Source organism: Scyliorhinus torazame, chromosome 3, assembly GCF_047496885.1.
Source record: "Scyliorhinus torazame isolate Kashiwa2021f chromosome 3, sScyTor2.1, whole genome shotgun sequence".
Classification (NCBI taxonomy): Eukaryota; Metazoa; Chordata; class Chondrichthyes; order Carcharhiniformes; family Scyliorhinidae; genus Scyliorhinus; species Scyliorhinus torazame.
The window spans coordinates 240,741,137-240,758,036 of NC_092709.1; the positions used below are offsets into that span (position 1 = coordinate 240,741,137).

At 48.2% G+C, this 16,900-nt stretch overlaps 1 protein-coding gene across 1 annotated transcript in view; it reads right to left on the reverse strand.

Moving 5' to 3' along the window:
• The window catches only part of ndufs4 (NADH:ubiquinone oxidoreductase subunit S4), a 294,640-nt gene that overhangs the window by 229,383 nt on the left and 48,357 nt on the right, over positions 1–16,900 (reverse strand). The gene's annotated exons all lie outside the window — the stretch shown is intronic.

Here is a 16,900-nt window from a genome sequence, read left to right on the forward strand (position 1 = left end):
GCAGAGAGGGATCCTATAACCAGGATATGCATTGACTCTGGAGACGAGGAAATCCTGTCAAATTTAATTGCAGAACCTCTATTACAATTTTTTATTTTGTTTCCCGCAAAGTAGACAGCCAAATTGACTTGCAGTCTGGCTGCAGGCAGAAAAACCAGTGACACAAAACCACAGATGGGGAGCCTTGTGAACAGTCCCTGATAATCAGTAGGGGGGAGAAAAGTTGGAGATTGGGGCTGGGGATCAGGAGCTTGGAGAAGATGGATGCAATTATGGGAGGGAGAAAAGCTTCTGGGGATTGTGGTCAAGGAGAAAGTTGCCAGCAAATGAGGCTTCTGTGCTTCAGAAGCTACATGTGAGGAGCATTCTGCAATCACAGGACAGGGAAAAATGGACAGAAGGGAGACTGAGGGAATCTTTAAGGTACCAGAGAGAGCACCCCTGCTTCTTTTGGCGCACATGAAGTGCTGTAAAGGATTGCTGCCCTTTTTGAACTGGCATATCCTACCTCCTTTTCATTGCCAGGTTCCCCAAACCCTGAAAAACCCAGGCAGCACCCAAGTCAGGCTCCCAATTATACGATGGGAGCCTGATTTACTACATTAGTAAAGTGTCCTCGCTCTCCAAGACAGAGACCTCGCATGTTCAAAACCTGCTGTGAATATAACCCTGATTTTCCCCCACCAACCGTCATGTGTGGAGGGGGGCATGAGGATTAATATCGAGATCTATATGTCCAGTATCAGCATCCGTGAACAGGGCTTAGGAAACAAGTCAATGGCATATAAATTATTTCAAACCAGCACAGGCAGTGACAAAAATATTGAAGTCAATAGAGTTGCCAGCTGAATAACAAAGGAAGTGGAAGACTGAACTATAAAGCCAGAAACAAAATGAAGAAGTGTGGTGTAGTAAATACAATCTCCTCTCCTAATTAAATGAATGAACCAAGGAGCCAGGAGATACAATGGGGTGGTACACTAGATACCATCTGGACACCATAGGTCTGATATTCCCCAAGGAGAATATTTATACCTTGGATTACAGGGAAAAAAGATTATAGGAACAAGAAACCAACAAAAACACTGAACATATAAAGTTTTATTGGGGAACAGGAATTACTATGGATAATTTATGAAACTGTAATCCAATGCCAGGGGAAGGGGGAAAATTTTAAGAGGATACCTAGATCATATTGTCACTGCATAAGATACTGATCTGATTTTAGTGCACTGTATGCAGCTCTGGTTAACCAATCCGCATCTTGAGATTACAGAGATAAACTACATTGGCGTTACAAGGAATGTCCAAAAGAAATAAAGCAAATATCTACAGCTGCTGGAAATTTGAAATAACAGAAGTACTGGGGAAGCTGGAAATTTGAAACAATATCAGAAAATGCTGGATCTGGGGGCATCTGTGGAGAAAGAAAATAATTAACATTTCAGGTCTGTGGCCTTTCATCAGCACTGGGAAAGGTTTGAAATGTAATAGGTTTTAAACAGATAAAAGGGGGGGCAATGAGGAAAAAGAACAAAAGGGAGGTTTTGTAGGGTGGAAGACAGGAGGGAAAAATGACAACGGGGTTGTTAAAGTATTAAAGGTATGCGTCCAGAGGAGATGTTATGGGAGTTTTAAAAGAATTGGGTTGTTTCCTTTCCAAAATAAATAAATACGTTTTTTTTTAAAACTTACTGAGATGGGTGGATTTTAGTTTTCAAGATTATGAAGGAATCAATCAGGCTGATCCAGGAAATGTTTTAGTATGGAAGGCAGTTAATCTTTTTTCTAAATCTACTTTGATAGGATGTGGATGTCACTGGCTAGGTCAGCATTTGTTGTGCATCCCTAATTGCCAATAAGGTGGTGGTAATGAGCTGTGGTCTAGAGACACCCAGTGTTGTTAGTGAGGGATTTTAACTCAGTGGCAGTGAAGGAGCGGCGATATATTTCCAAGTCAGGATGATGAGTGACTTGGAGGGGAGCTACCAGGTGTGGCGTTCCCATGTGTTTGCTGCCCTTGTCCTTCTCGGTGGTAGCGGTCATGGATTTGGAAGGTACTGCCCAAGGAGCTTGGTGAGTTACTGCAGTGCATCTTGTCGGTGGTACACACTGCTGCCACTCTTTGTCAGTGGTGGAGAGAGTGAATGTTTGTGCAAGGGGTATGAATCAGGCTGCTTGGTTGGATTTTTAAAAAATTCTTTCATGGGATGTGGGACAGCATTTATTACCCATCCTTAATTGCCTTTGATGGGGCAGTAAAAGTCAACCACATTGCTGAGGATATGGAGTCACATGGAGGCCAGACCAGGTACGGGTTGCAGATTTCCTTCCAGTAAGGACACTGGTGAACCAAATGAGTTTTTATGAGAATCGGCAATGGTTTCACGATCATTATACTTTTCTTTTTAAAATACTTTTATTCAAGACACCATTTTACAATATATATAACACTCACTCAACATTTTACAATTTTCATAACAAAAAAATCTACCATGTGCCCAGTTTTATTTTTTGCAATCATTAGACTTAATTCCAGATTTTTTTTAAATTGAATTTATTCGAACCCAGGTTGCCAGAGCATTACCCTGGGTCTCTGGATTACTAGTCCAGCAACAATATCACTATGTCACTGCCTCCCCAGAATTATGGATGGTGTCGAGCTTCTTGTGTGTTGCTAGAGCTGCACTCATCCAGGAAACTGGAGAGTATTCCATCACACTGCTCATTTGTGCCTTGTAGATGCTGGATACGCTTTGGGGAGTCAGTAGGTGAGTTACTTGCCGCAGGACTCCCAGCCTCTAACCTATTTACACGGCTAGTTTCTGGTCAATGGTAGTCCCCAGGATGTTGATGGCGATTTCAGTAATGGTAATGCCATTGCTGGTTAGATTCTCTCTTGTTTGACCTAGTCATTGCCTAGCACTTGGGTGGCGTAAATTAAAACGTAGGAAGTTAGGAGTAAGAAGTGTTTGTTTTTTCAGGCCTTGGAGTGAAAAGTAAAAATGAGTTTTGCAATAGTTCGATTATTTCTGGAGAGAAGGGGTGGGAAAGAAGGAAGGTATTGCAATGTTTACCAAACCACTACAGATTTATTGACATACTGCCCTTTATATTATCTTCAATCTGCTGTCATAGCCAGGCACACAAAATCTTAAAATGGCTAAAGAAATGTTCATCTTCATTTTAAGGGGTGAAAGTTGTGCTACAGGAATATAGAGATCATCAGATCAACCACATCTGGAGTATGGCTCAGTTCTGGGATGTAACAACCTTGAAGGATGGGGCACTGCAGATTCACCAGAATGACACGGACGAAAGGAGTTAAATTGTGACAACATATATGAACTAGGTCTGTATTTCCTTGAGTTTTGAAGAGTAAGAGATCTCATTGAAGTGTTTAAGGTGATAAAAATAAGTTCTCCTCTGGTGGGAAGTCCAGAATAAGAGAGCATAACCTTAAAATCAGAGCTAGGTTGTTTAGAAGTGATTTCAGGAAGAATTCACATAAAAAGTAGTGCTCATTTGGAGCTCTCTCCCTGAAAAAAAGCTTTTGAAGCTAGGTCAATTGAAAAACTCAGCATTACGGTTGATAAGATTTTCATTGGATAACAGTATTAAGGGACGTGGAACCAAGTGAGATCTGAATGTATGACTCAGTCTAAATGGTCTTCTGTTCTTTGGCAAATTGTGTAGTCAATGTCTTGTATGACATTAAAAAAAAGCTTGCTTTAATAATTTTACATTAGGTTCTTGCTCAATTTTGTTTTTAAAATGCACACAATCTATAAATCTTCAAATTACTTAAATTAGAAAGTTGCTTTATTGCTAGTTATGCAGATGAAGGCTTCCTTCAGGTTAAAGACTAAGGAAGCTTATTAAAACAGTTTTTCATTTACATGGATTATAACTCTGTAGCACACTTGAGACAAAACGGATGCAGGTTTTGCAGAGGATCGAACTCTGTGCTGAGAATTTAAAAAATCCAGTTTTGCAGATAAATCCAAGCAGTACTTCGATAAAAGTATGAGGTTACAACGAGCAGAAGCTTTGTAGGTGTCATCTAATGTTACACCCTTGATATTGCTAAAGATGCAGTCACTGCTCTAACAGAATGACCTCTGATATTCCCAGAATGTTGTCTCCATGCCAAATTAATAAAACAATGCAAAATGCACTCCACTAACCAGTCTGCAATTCACTGTTTGAAATAGGTTTACCAAAGTTCAAGGATGAGACAAACAGCTGTCTAGACTTGCGAAAAGGCTTTGTTCTGTCTACAGTGCAACAAAGAGTGCATTTAGCACCCATGTACTGAAAGCGCCATTCAATCTGTGACATATGAAGAGGTGAACAAAGAAACTGCAATTTTTTTTTTTTTTTTTGCAAAGTATCAGACAACCTTGGGGAGAAATGTAGTACTAAGCTTTAGAATGGCCCTGTTTTCACATCAGACAAGATGGGGTGGGTGCACAACTGTGAACTGAAGTTCATTCTGCCCAAAACTAACCAAAAAAAAATAGCTATATTTGAAGAGAAATTTAAAATCACATGAGCAAAGCGGTTTAATTTGTATAAAACAAATCAAACAATATGCAAAGATGATTCAATTTCCATACTTTTTTCTGTGAATAATTTGTCATAGGAACATGAAAGGCTGTTGTAACTGTAATATAACCCAAAAACTTTGTGACATCTCAAGTTGATGGTGCATAAATATCATGTGAGAAAATAATTTGAGCACCAAAGTGCATTTCCTCCGCTTGGTGTTGCAGGGTTTATTTGTAAATTTCCTAGAAGAGCCTTCTGGAGATCGTAGCAACCCTGCAGACTGTAAGCTTTTTCCCTGTGTCTGTCTCACACAATAGGAAGGTTGCTAAAGACATGACTCTCAAAGGTCTGCAGCGGATTTGGTTCCCAAGCTGTAGAAAATCTCGAGCGAAACAGATCAAATCAGTGGCCTAATGTTAAAGCACTCAATGTTGGAGAAGCACAACTGATGACACCATGCTGGCCCCACAGTTTGGAATTTTGGAAAAACTTGGGTAAGACAGAAAATAAACAGAGGAATAAGCCCAATACTGAAAATGGCAAGTTATTTAGAGTCCATGCTTCACTACTGATTTATGGATCAGAGGTTTAGGGCCCTGCAGTTTTTGAATTAGGTCAAATGAACCACTCTAATATTCTCCATTTCTTGAATTTAAGGCTGGGCATGTTTGAAAAAAATTACTATTTAACATGAGAAAAAGTGAATACAGCCAAACTCACCAACTGTTGGGCTTCAGAGAATTTACAACGCCGAAGGAGGCCGTTCGGCCCATCGAGTCTGCACCGGCTCTAGGAAAGAGCACCCCACTTAAACTCACGCCTCTGCCCTATCCCCATAACCCAGTAACCCCAGCTAACCATTTTTGGACACTAAGGGCAATTTATCATGGCCAATCCACCTAACCTGCACATCTTTGGACTGTGGGAGGAAACGGGAGCACCGGAGGAAACCCACGCAGACACAGGGAGAACGTGCAGTGTCCGTACAGACAGTGACCCAAGCCCAGGAATTGAACCTGGGACCCTGGAGCAGAGAAGCAACTGTGCTAACCACTGTGCTACCATGCTGCCCTGGGCTTACTGTATGGCTCTAAAACAAATGGCCAATCTGAGGTGCATCATTAGATAATGGTGAAGTCACAACACAGTTAGTTATATATGTTGCCTTTTTTACCTACTGTAAATATGGCAGTCAATAAGGTTGCCCTCCTTTCTTTGGATATCAATATTCTATTGCTCAGAGTTGCCAGGTATCAAATGATACCACCACAAGGTTCAACCGGCTTTCAATCAAAGAGCCAAACACCAGTTAGTTAGTTCAAGTTCAAGGGTACTTTATTTACACACACAATTATCATGCAACATAAACACTACTAGTTAAACTACACCTATCGACTATGACAACCTGTATTTAACTTCAGGCACCAGGCTTAGGTCAGAGGAACAGTGGCCGTTGTTCGATTCTGGGTCTATCGGGTCTGTAGATGTAACTGCTGCTCAGCAAGGCTCATCCATTCATCTGGTAGCGGGCGTTGAACTTGCTTCTGGTGGTGCTGCACTTGGAAGTAGACGTTGCCAGAGCGCCAGGTCCAAGAGAGGCCGAACACATGGTGGTCTCTCTCTTTATCCTTGGGGGTTTTCGTGCTCTTTTGGGCGGTCCTTCAGTTTGGACCCCACTAATTGGGTAATTCTTGATCACTGGGTTTGATTCAAACCAATAAAGGGGCGGGTGCCTTGATGGCTGGGCATGTCCTAAGCGGTCATTGACCCTGTGTTTACGCTTCCCGAGTACAGGGAGTGGCGCCGTAATGTCTGGAGTTGTATCGGTCGCTCAAGTATCAGTCCTTTGTCTGGCGGAGATGGGCCATCAAAATGCTAATCGGTTGGGGGTTTCGATACCGTCTGGATTCCTCACTCGTAAATATACATTCAGGCTCTGAGCCTGCCTGAATCTCACACTGTCCATTTTTCCCGCTATGCTTTGCGACCTTCCCTGTTCCTGGTTGTAAGTGGCCATCCCAGGTGGCTACATTCCGTCCTCTTGATCCTCAATGTGAAGCGTGAAGGATCACACTACTGGATCTTCTCCTGTTCTCTGACATGCCGGCTACCCTCTATCAGGGACAGGTTCTATCCTACTCTGTCCTATGGGTCAAAATATTTACCTAAGTTTTCCCTATTACAACACATATCTCTAAAAATTCTAAGGGGGCACTTAACATTCAAACATACATTTCAGTCTCTTTACACAAAAAGGGAACCTCTAACTGTCTTTAACTAAACTACACTCATGCTGCTATCTAATAACCAAAGAACTTACATTACAATACAAAATACAGCACCACATTCCTACTTATCACTAATGTCCATGTACAAAGAAAGTAACTTTATTAAAAAACAACCGCAGAATTTATTAGGGAGGAAGGGTTCAGAAAGAGTGTGGGGTTTGCTGGAGGCTGAAGAAAGGGGCACGAAATGTGTAAACTGGAGGGTGGGAGGCTCTCCTTCGCCATTTCCGAAGTCTGATCGTCTGGATGACACTGCAAAGTATAGCTATAATCAATAGGGCTTCTACTGTTTACGAAAGGGAATACCACTTTATGATATTGTCACACCGTGTGGGGGTATCAGTAGCTGTGTCTATGTGTGGTGTAGTGTCCTGCTAGGGGTGTCGTGTTGTGTGGTCATGTTTAGGGTCTGTGTGGTGAGGGGTGTAGGGTCGGGTAACCGTATTGCTCCAACGACGATCATGATGCAGATCATCAGGTTCGTCTTCATCTCCTGTGTATCTTTCTCCGTCTTCAGGTATATCCATATCTTACTGGGGGTACAAGCATAATATCTATTATCTTGTTGCTTAATATCTCGTTTGTCTGTCTGTTTCTCCTTAATCAATTTCCCATTTAGAATCGTCACCAAATGTGATTCCCTCTTTCTTTTTCAACAACCATTTGGGCGACAAGACATCCGAAAAACTGTCACAGTGCGAGCACTGTCGCAGCCTGTGTTTGATGGGCTGAGTGGGCGGGCAATTTCTCCGTCCTCTGCAAACTCGTTTCAATTAAGTGATTTGAACATGTAAATAGCAGGTGGGGGATAGCAACCGAAGGGTCGCCGGAAAGGGAACAAAGTTGTGGCAAAAGTGCATTCTTTAAACCACAGTTGTAAAAAGAACAGCAAAAGAGTTTTGAAAATAATTCTCCGAATGGGGTGCGTATGAGCCACAGCAGGGCAAGAATGGGTGGAATACCCGGGTAGGGCGGTGATCAGTGCCGTTGCTCCACTACCCGAGCTTGGTTGACCAAATGTATAGGGGGTCCTCAGGCAGGGCGGGGATAAGTACCGTTACTATCTGTCTGAGTGACCTTCCAAGAGCAGTAAGAATTTGAGACTATATGGACTTCAGCAAACTTGTGCCTTTAACTGCCATGTGGCGTCAGAGGAGTAGTCATAACTGTATCAAGAAATTTTCATGAGGCCGACACACAAAATCATACATGAGAGAGAACATTCAACATTGAAAACAAACGAAAGAAGAAAGCGGCAGGTTCCATCAGGGAATAGGACACCGTAAATCTCAATCGGTTCCTTTCTCTCATCATCTAGACACCTCAAGGTCCCATTCCAAAAAGGGTCTCAAAGGGGTTAGCATGGTGGGAGTCAAACTCGGAGTCATCACCATCTCCCAGGTGCCAAACTCGTGCCTGGAGTTTGAATGCCAATGCGGCATGTGCCGATGTGGGGTCCATCTCATCGTTACGTGTCAGACGACAGGAATTATCGCGGTGCCAATGTTTCGAATTCTGTAAGGCGGTAGGGGCAAGGGGGTGTCGCTATCTTCGGGTGGTGGGCCAGGTTCCGGTAACGGCAAATAAATTGTCTCTAAAGGGCTGAACATATCGTGGTCGGTGTCACTGGGGCCATAGTGACTGGGGCCTGGTCTGTGTTTCCATTGTTCGGATTTATCAAGAGCGTCAGTTGAGCTGGCGCTGTCGCTATCGCTGTCACTGGCAGCCGAATCAAGTGTTAGGATGAAATTGGACTCTGGGGGCAGAGTCAAGTTTGTGTCTGTGGACGTGCTGTCGCTGTTGGGGGGAGGGCGGGTTTGGGTTGTCAGTGGGCGGGTCTCCGCTGTCTGCCATTGACAATGAGATGGTCCGAGTGGCTGCACAGTGTTCCATAAACCTTAAGCTGGTTTATATGGAACCATCCTGACTTTCCATTAGGATATGTGATTTTGTAAACTGAGGGGCTTACTTTATCGGAGATTGAGTAGGGTCCTGTAAATTTAGGGGAGAGGAATAAACTAGGATTGTACAGGGACTTGCTGTCCATCTGTATACTCTGTCGGGTGTACTGTCTTATCAAAGCAGGCCTTACTCTGCTTTTGTCTAGTGCCTAGTCGAACAGCTGCAGCGAGCTATGCCACTTTAATGTTCTCCAACATGTTTTGGACCGATTTCTCGTGTGTCAGGGCGGTGACTGCGGGGCTGGCCAAATCAAGTCCAAATAAATACTCGGTACCCCTCATGGGTCGTCCTGTCACAAGGGTATGGGGGGTGTAACCTGTCGAACTCGAGACCATGTTTGTAAACATCAGTGCGAATGGGAGCACTGGCCCATGTCGTATTATGAACAAAGAACAAAGAAATGTACAGCACAGGAACAGGCCCTTCGGCCCTCCAAGCCCGTGCCGACCATGCTGCCCGACTAAACTAGAATCTTCTACACTTCCTGGGTCCGTATCCTTCTATTCCCATCCTATTCATATATTTGTCAAGATGCCCCTTAAATGTCCCTATCGTCCCTGCTTCCACTACCTCCTCCGGTAGCGAGTTCCAGGCACCCACTACCCTCTGCGTAAAAAACTTGCCTCGTACATCTACTCTAAACCTTGCCCCTCTCACCTTAAACCTATGCCCCCTAGTAATTGACCCCTCTACCCTGGGGAAAAGCCTCTGACTATCCACTCTGTCTATGCCCCTCATAATTTTATATACCTCTATCAGGTCTCCCCTCAACCTCCTTCGTTCCAGTGAGAACAAACCGAATTTATTCAATCGCTCCTCATAGCTAATGCCCTCCATACCAGGCAACATTCTGGTAAATCTCTTCTGCACCCTCTCTAAAGCCTCCACATCCTTCTAGTAGTGTGGCGACCAGAATTGAACACTATACTCCAAGTGTGGCCTAACTAAGGTTCTATACAGCTGCAACATGACTTGCCAATTCTTATACTCAATGCCCCGGCCAATGAAGGCAAGCATGCCGTATGCCTTCTTGACTACCTTCTCCACCTGTGTTGCCCCTTTCAATGACCTGTACTCCTAGATTTCTTTGACTTTCAATACTCTTGAGGGTTCTACCATTCACTGTATATTCCCTACCTGCATTAGACCTTCCAAAATGCATTACCTCACATTTGTCCGGATTAAACTCCATCTGCCATCTCTCCGCTCAAGTCTCCAGACAATCTAAATCCTGCTGTATCCTCCGACAGTCCTCATCGCTATCCGCAATTCCACCAACCTTTGTGTCGTCTGCAAACTTACTAATCAGACCAGTTACATTTTCCTCCAAATCATTTATATATACTACAAAGAGCAAAGGTCCCAGCACTGATCCCTGTGGAACACCACTGGTCACAGCCCTCCAATTAGAAAAGCATCCCTCCATTGCTACTCTCTGCCTTCTATGGCCTAGCCAGTTCTGTATCCACCTTGCCAGCTCACCCCTGATCCCGTGTGACTTCACCTTTTGTACTAGTCTACCATGAGGGACCTTGTCAAAGGCCTTACTGAAGTCCATATAGACAACATCTACTGCCCTACCTGCATCAATCATCTTAGTGACCTCCTCGAAAAACTCTATCAAGTTAGTGAGACACGACCTCCCCTTCACAAAACCGTGCTGCCTCTCACTAATACGTCCATTTGCTTCCAAATGGGAGTAGATCCTGTCTCGAAGAATTCTCTCCAGTAATTTCCCTACCACTGAAGTAAGGCTCACCGGCCTGTAGTTCCCGGGATTATCCTTGCTACCCTTCTTAAACAGAGGAACAACATTGGCTATTCTCCAGTCCTCCGGGACATCCCCTGAAGACAGCGAGGATCCAAAGATTTCTGTCAAGGCCTCAGCAATTTCCTCTCCAGCCTCCTTCAGTATTCTGGGGTAGATCCCATCAGGCCCTGGGGACTTATCTACCTTAATATTTTTTAAGACACCCAACACCTCGTCTTTTTGGATCACAATGTGACCCAGGCTATCTACACCCCCTTCTCCAGAATCAACATCTACCAATTCCTTCTCTTTGGTGAATACTGATGCAAAGTATTCATTTAGTACCTCACCCATTTCCTCTGGCTCCACACATAGATTCCCTTGCCTATCCTTCAGTGGGCCAACCCTTTCCCTGGCTACCCTCTTGCTTTTTATGTACGTTTATGCTGCTGTACAATCTTCATAAGTGTGGCCTTTAGTGTCCGATTCATGAGTTCCACAATGCCGCTGGACTGCGGGTGATAGGCAATGTGAAACTTCTGTTTTATGCCAAAAATCGTCATGACATTTTTCATGACCCTGCCTGTGAAGTGCGAACCTTGGTCCGACTAAATACTACAGGGGAGTCCCCATCTAGTGAAAATCTGTTCAGTTAGAATTTTTGCCGTGGCTTTGGCCGTATTTGTTCTTGAAGGGAATGCTTCTACCCATTTCGTGAATGTGTCGATGACAACCAACACATATTTAAATCAATTTCTGCAGGGGGGGGGGGGGGGGGGACCAATGTAGTCTAACTGCAAGTTCGTCCACGGGCCATTAACAGGGTGGGTGTGTCTTAGCTGGCCTTTCTTTGCATATCTGTCCGGGTTGTTCTGGGCGCAAATCAAACAATTCTCAACGTAATGGTTTACGTTAGTTTTTTAAATCGGGCCACCAGCAGAGAGGTCTGAGGTGGGCAAGGGTGGATTCTATCCTTTGGTGTCCGTGTCCATCGTGGAATTTGCAAATAATCTCATTCCTATCCTGGGTAGGGACTACATAAATACCGTCCTTTAAAACGATTCCCTCATGGATCGTTAAAGTATCTTTAAACTTATCATAGGGAGCTGTGAAGTTTCCTTTTCAAATTTCCTTTAGTGCCTCATCTTCTTTATGTGCTTGGGCTAAGTCTTGAATGTTGGTCTGGGAGACCTGAACCGCGTGTACTGGGGCACTCTCGGGGGGGGTTGCCAAAAGTGGCCATGTCGTGAGCCTGCTTTCGCTAAGGCGTCTGCTTTCACGTTACCGGGTGGGAGGAATGATGGTGACTTCTAACTTTAACTATTACGTATTTTCTACCTTTCGCTGTCTGGAGGATGTGTTTGAGTAATGGGGCTGAGGGTAGGGATTTTCCGTCGGCGGATATAAATTCTCTAGATTCCCACAGGGGTAGGAATTCTGTCAGGCTGTTGCAGACGTACAAACTGTCTGAATATATGTCTGCTGGGGTCGGGAACGAATCTGGGTGCTGCACGATGTAAGCAATGGCTGCTAACTCGGCTGCCTGCGAACCTAAATGTCCAGGCAACTTTAACGCGATTTCTTCTAAAGCGCGTCCCTGCGCATCCTCTACATGAATTCCACATCCTGTGATTCTTTTTCCATCAAGAACTGTGGAGGGGACTTCGGGTTGCGGCTATGCTGAGCTAAGTCGCATGTTCGGCAGCTCCTGCCAGAAACAGACTTTTGGGCTCTTTTGAGGGGCCCCAGCGGCATTTGTTCGATGGTTCCCAGTGTGGGAAGGTGACAGTACGATTTCCCCGGCACTGTATGGATTAGACCAGGAGTGGAGCGGTGAAAAAAGTAATTCTGGTGCAGCGAAAAGTGCGAGGGAGGAAAGCCAAGATGGCGGCGGATGGAGACCAGGCAGCGTGGGCGCAAGAGCAGCAGGGGTTTCTCAAGCGCTGCTTCACGGAACTGAAAGCAGAGCTGCTGGAGCCGATGAAGGCTTTGATCGACAAGCTGGTCGAGACCCAGAAGGCCCAAGGCGCGGCGATCAGGGAGGTGCGGCAGAAGGCCTCGGAGAATGAGGATGAGATATTGGGCCTGGCGGTGAAGGTGGAGGCGCACGAGGCGCTGCATAAGAAATGGCAGGAGAAGTTCGAGGACATGGAGAATCGGTCAAGGAGGAAGAATCTGCGGATTCTGGGTCTCCCGGAGGGAGTGGAGGGGTCGGATGCTGGAGCATATGTGGTCACGATGCTGAACACGTTGATGGGCGCGGGTGCCTTCCCGAGGCCCCTGGAGCTGGATGGGGCCCACCGAGTCCTGGCGAGGAGGCCCAAGTCTAACGAGCCGTCGCGGGCGGTATTGGTGCGGTTCCACCGCTTGGTGGACAGGGAGTGTGTCCTAAGATGGGCAAAAAAGAAGCAGAGCAGCAGGTGGGAGAATGCAGAGGTCCGTATATACCAGGACTGGAGCACGGAGGTGGCCAAGAAGAAGGCCGGGTACAATCGGGCTAAGGCGGTTCTGCATCGGAAGGGGGTGAAATTCGGGATGCTGCAGCCAGCACGACTGTGGTCCACGTTTAAGGACCGGCAACATTACTTTGAGACGCCGGAGGAGGCGTGGACCTTTATTCAGGCCGAAAAGTTGGACACGGACGGAGGGTCGGTTGTGAGGGGAGGTCGCAGGGAGCTACTGTGGTTACTGCGCTTTGGGGGATGTGCTATTCTGTTCTGTATTGTTTCCTTGGGTGCTGGGTGGGGTGGAGTGAATTGGTTCGAAATGGGGGTTTTGAGAGAGTGTGGGCGTCGGTGGTTTGAAGGACGCGGCCCCGTTGGGGGGAGGGGAGATGGGAGGCCCGAGGTGGGGGAGTTGGGATTAGGCCGCAAAAGGGAGATGCGCCAGAGAGGGCACGGCCGGTCTGATGGAAAGTGCGGGCTTTTTCCCGCGCTAGGGAAGGAAATGGGCAGGGCCGGGGGGTAAGGGCGGTGTTAGAGAGGAGTGCCCGCTGATGGACGGACGGACGGGGGGGGGGGGGGGGGGGGGGGGGGAGAGAAGAACACTACCACACTGGGGGGTCGATGGAGTGGCGGGAGTGGCCGGGGTCAGGAGTCAGCTGACTTACGGGAGTGCTATGAAGGGAGCAACGCAGCTAGGGGGGGACCTAGTTGGGGTGGGGGGAAGGGGGGGGGGGCTGGGTTGCTGCTGCATTGGCCAAAGGTGAGCTGGAGCTCGGAGAGAGTTGGGGCAGGGTCTGCCGCTGGGGGGAATGGAGAGTGCGGGAGGCGCGTGCACGTGGCTGGCCTAGAAAAGGGGATGGCTAATCGGCGTGGGGAGGGGGGGGGGGGGGGGGGGTGTGCCTGATCCGGCTGATAACTTGGAATGTGAGAGGCCTGAACGGGCCGGTCAAGAGGGCCCATGTGTTCGCGCACCTGAAGGGACCGAAGGCAGATGTGGTTATGCTCCAAATGACACATTTGAGTGTGGCAGATCAGGTCAGGCTGAGAAAGGGGTGTGTAGGGCAGGTTTTCCACTCGGTGTTGGATTCAAAGAATCGAGGGGTGGCGATTTTGGTGGGGAAGCAGGTGTCGTTTGAGGCGCTGATCATCGTGGCAGCCAATGGAGGTAGGTATGTGATGGTGAGTGGTAAGCTGCAGGGGGTGCGGGTGGTATTAGTGAATGTATATCCCCCGAATTGGGACGATGTCGGATTTATGCGACGCATGTTGGGCCGGATTCCGGGCCTGGAGGCAGGGAGCAGATGGGGGTGGTCTGGGAGGCGCTGAAGGCGGTTATTAGGGGAGAGCTAATCACCACTAGGGCCCACAAGGAGAAGGAGAGGAGAGAGAGGGAGAGATTGGTGGGGGAGATTTTAAGGGCGGATAGGAGGTATGCAGAGGTCCCCGAGGAGGGACTACTCAAGGAGCGACGAAGCCTCCATGCCGAGTTCGACCTGTTGACCACCAAGAAGACAGAGGTGCAGTGGAGGAATGCGCAAGGGGCGGTGTACGAGTACGGGAAGGAGGCTTGCCGGATGTTGGCACACCAGCTTCGGAAGCGGGAGGCAGCGAGGGAGATTGGGGGAGTTAGGGATAAAGGGGGAACACTGTGCGGAGTGCGGTGGGAATAAATGGGGTATTTAGAGACTTTTATGAGGGGCTGTATAGGTCTGAGCCCCCCGACAGAGGAGGGGGCGATGCGTTGATTTTTGGATAGACTGAGGTTCCCGAGGGTGGAGGAGGAGCAGGTGGCTGGGCTTGGGCACTGGTAGGGCTGGAGGAGCTGACTAAGGGGCTGGGGAGTATGCAGGCAGGGAAGGCACCGGGGCCAGATGGGTTCCCGGTGGAATTTTACCGGACGTACATGGACCTGCTGGGCCCTATATTAGTGAGGACTTTCAATGAGGTGAGGGAGGGGGGGGCCCTACCCCGGGGGAGGGGGGGGGGGGGAGGGGGGGGGGGGCGACCCCCCGACGATGTCCAGGGCGTTAATCTCCCTGATCTTGAAGCGGGACAAGGGCCCATGACAGTGTGGGTCGTATAGGCCAATCTCTCACCTCAACGTGGATGCGAAGCTGTTAGCAAAGGTGTTGGCTACCAGAATTGAGGACTGTGTCCCGGGAGTGATTCACGAGGACCAGACGGGTGTGTTAAGGGAAGGCAGCTGAATACCAATGTGCGGAGGCTCCTTAATGTAATCATGATGCCTACAGTGGAGGGGGAAGCGGAGATAGTGGCGGCGACGGACACGGAGAAGGCCTTCGATAGGGTGGAGTGGGGGTACCTCTGGGAAGTGTTGAGGAGGTTTGGGTTCGGGGAGGGGTTCATTAGTTCGGTTAGGCTACTTTACGAAGCCCCGGTGGCGAGTGTGGCCACGAATCGGAGGTGGTCGGAATACTTTCGGCTGTACCGGGGGACGAGGCAGGGGTGCCCCCTATCCCCCTTGCTATTTGCATTGGCAATTGAGCCTTTGGCTATGGCTCTAAGGGAGTCCAGGAACTGGAGGGGGCTGGTCGGGGGAGGGGGGACCCACCGGGTTTTGTTGTATGCCGATGACCTGTTACTGTATGTGGCGGACCCAGTGGGGGGGATGCCAGAGGTGATGCGGATCCTCAGGGAGTTTGGGGACTTTTCTGGGTATAAGCTCAACGTGGGGAAGAGTGAGCTCTTAGTGGTACACCCAGGGGACCAGGGAAGAGGGATAGACGAGTCTTCCACTGAAGAGGGCGGAAAGGAGTTTTCGGTATCTGGGGATCCAGGTGGCCAGGAGCTGGAGGGCCCTATACAAGCTCAACTTGACGAGGCTGGTGGAGCAGATGGAGGAGGAGTTTAAAAGGTGGGATATGCTGCCACTCTCCTTGGCGGGTAGGGTACAGTCGGTGAAGATGACGGTGCTCCCGAGGTTCCAGTGCCTCCCCATTCTGATCCCTAAGGCCTTTTTTAAGCGGGTCAGCAGGAGCATCGTGGGATTCGTGTGGGCGAAAAAGACCCCGCGGGCGAGAAGGGTGTTTCTGGATCGGAGTAGGGACAGAGGAGAGTTTGCATTACCTAATCTGTGTGGGTATTACTGGGCTGCCAATGTAGCGATGATACGCAAGTGGGTAATGGAGGGGGAGGGGGCAGCGTGGAAGAGGCTGGTGATGGCATCCTGTGTGGGCACGAGTCTGGGAGCGCTGGTGACAGCACTGCTGCCGCTCCCGCCAACTAGGTACACCACGAGTCCGGTGGTGACTTTGAAAATTTGGGGGCAGTGGAGGCGCCACAGGGGTGAGGTAGAGGCTGCTGTTTGGTCCCCGATCCGGGAGAACCATTGGTTTGTCCCGGGGAGAATGGATGGAGGGTTCCTGAGCTGGCACAGGGCAGGAATTAGAAGGATGGGGGACCTGTTTTTAGATGGGACGTTTGCGAACCTTGGGGCGCTGGAGGAAAAATTTGGGCTTCCCCCTGGAAATGCCTTCAGGTACGTGCAGGTAAGGGGGTTTGTAAGACGGCAGGTGAGGGAGTTCCCGCTGCTTCCAGCACTCAGGATCCAGGATAGGGTGCTCTCGGGGGTGTGGTTTGGAGAGGGCAGGGTCTCGGCGATCTACCAGGAGATGCAGGAGGAGGAGGAGACCTCGGTGGAGGAACTAAAGGGTAAATGGGAAGAGGAGCTTGGGGAGGAGATAGATGAGGGTACGTGGGCGGACACCCTGGGTAGGGTTAATTCTTCCTCCTCTTGCGTCAGGCTTAGCCTGATACAATTTAAAGTTCTTCACAGAGCGCATATGACAGGGGCAAGGCTGAGCAGGTTCTTTGGAATGGAAGACAGGTGTGGGAGGTACTCGGGGAGCCCAGCAAATCATACCCATATGTTCTGGGCGTGCCCG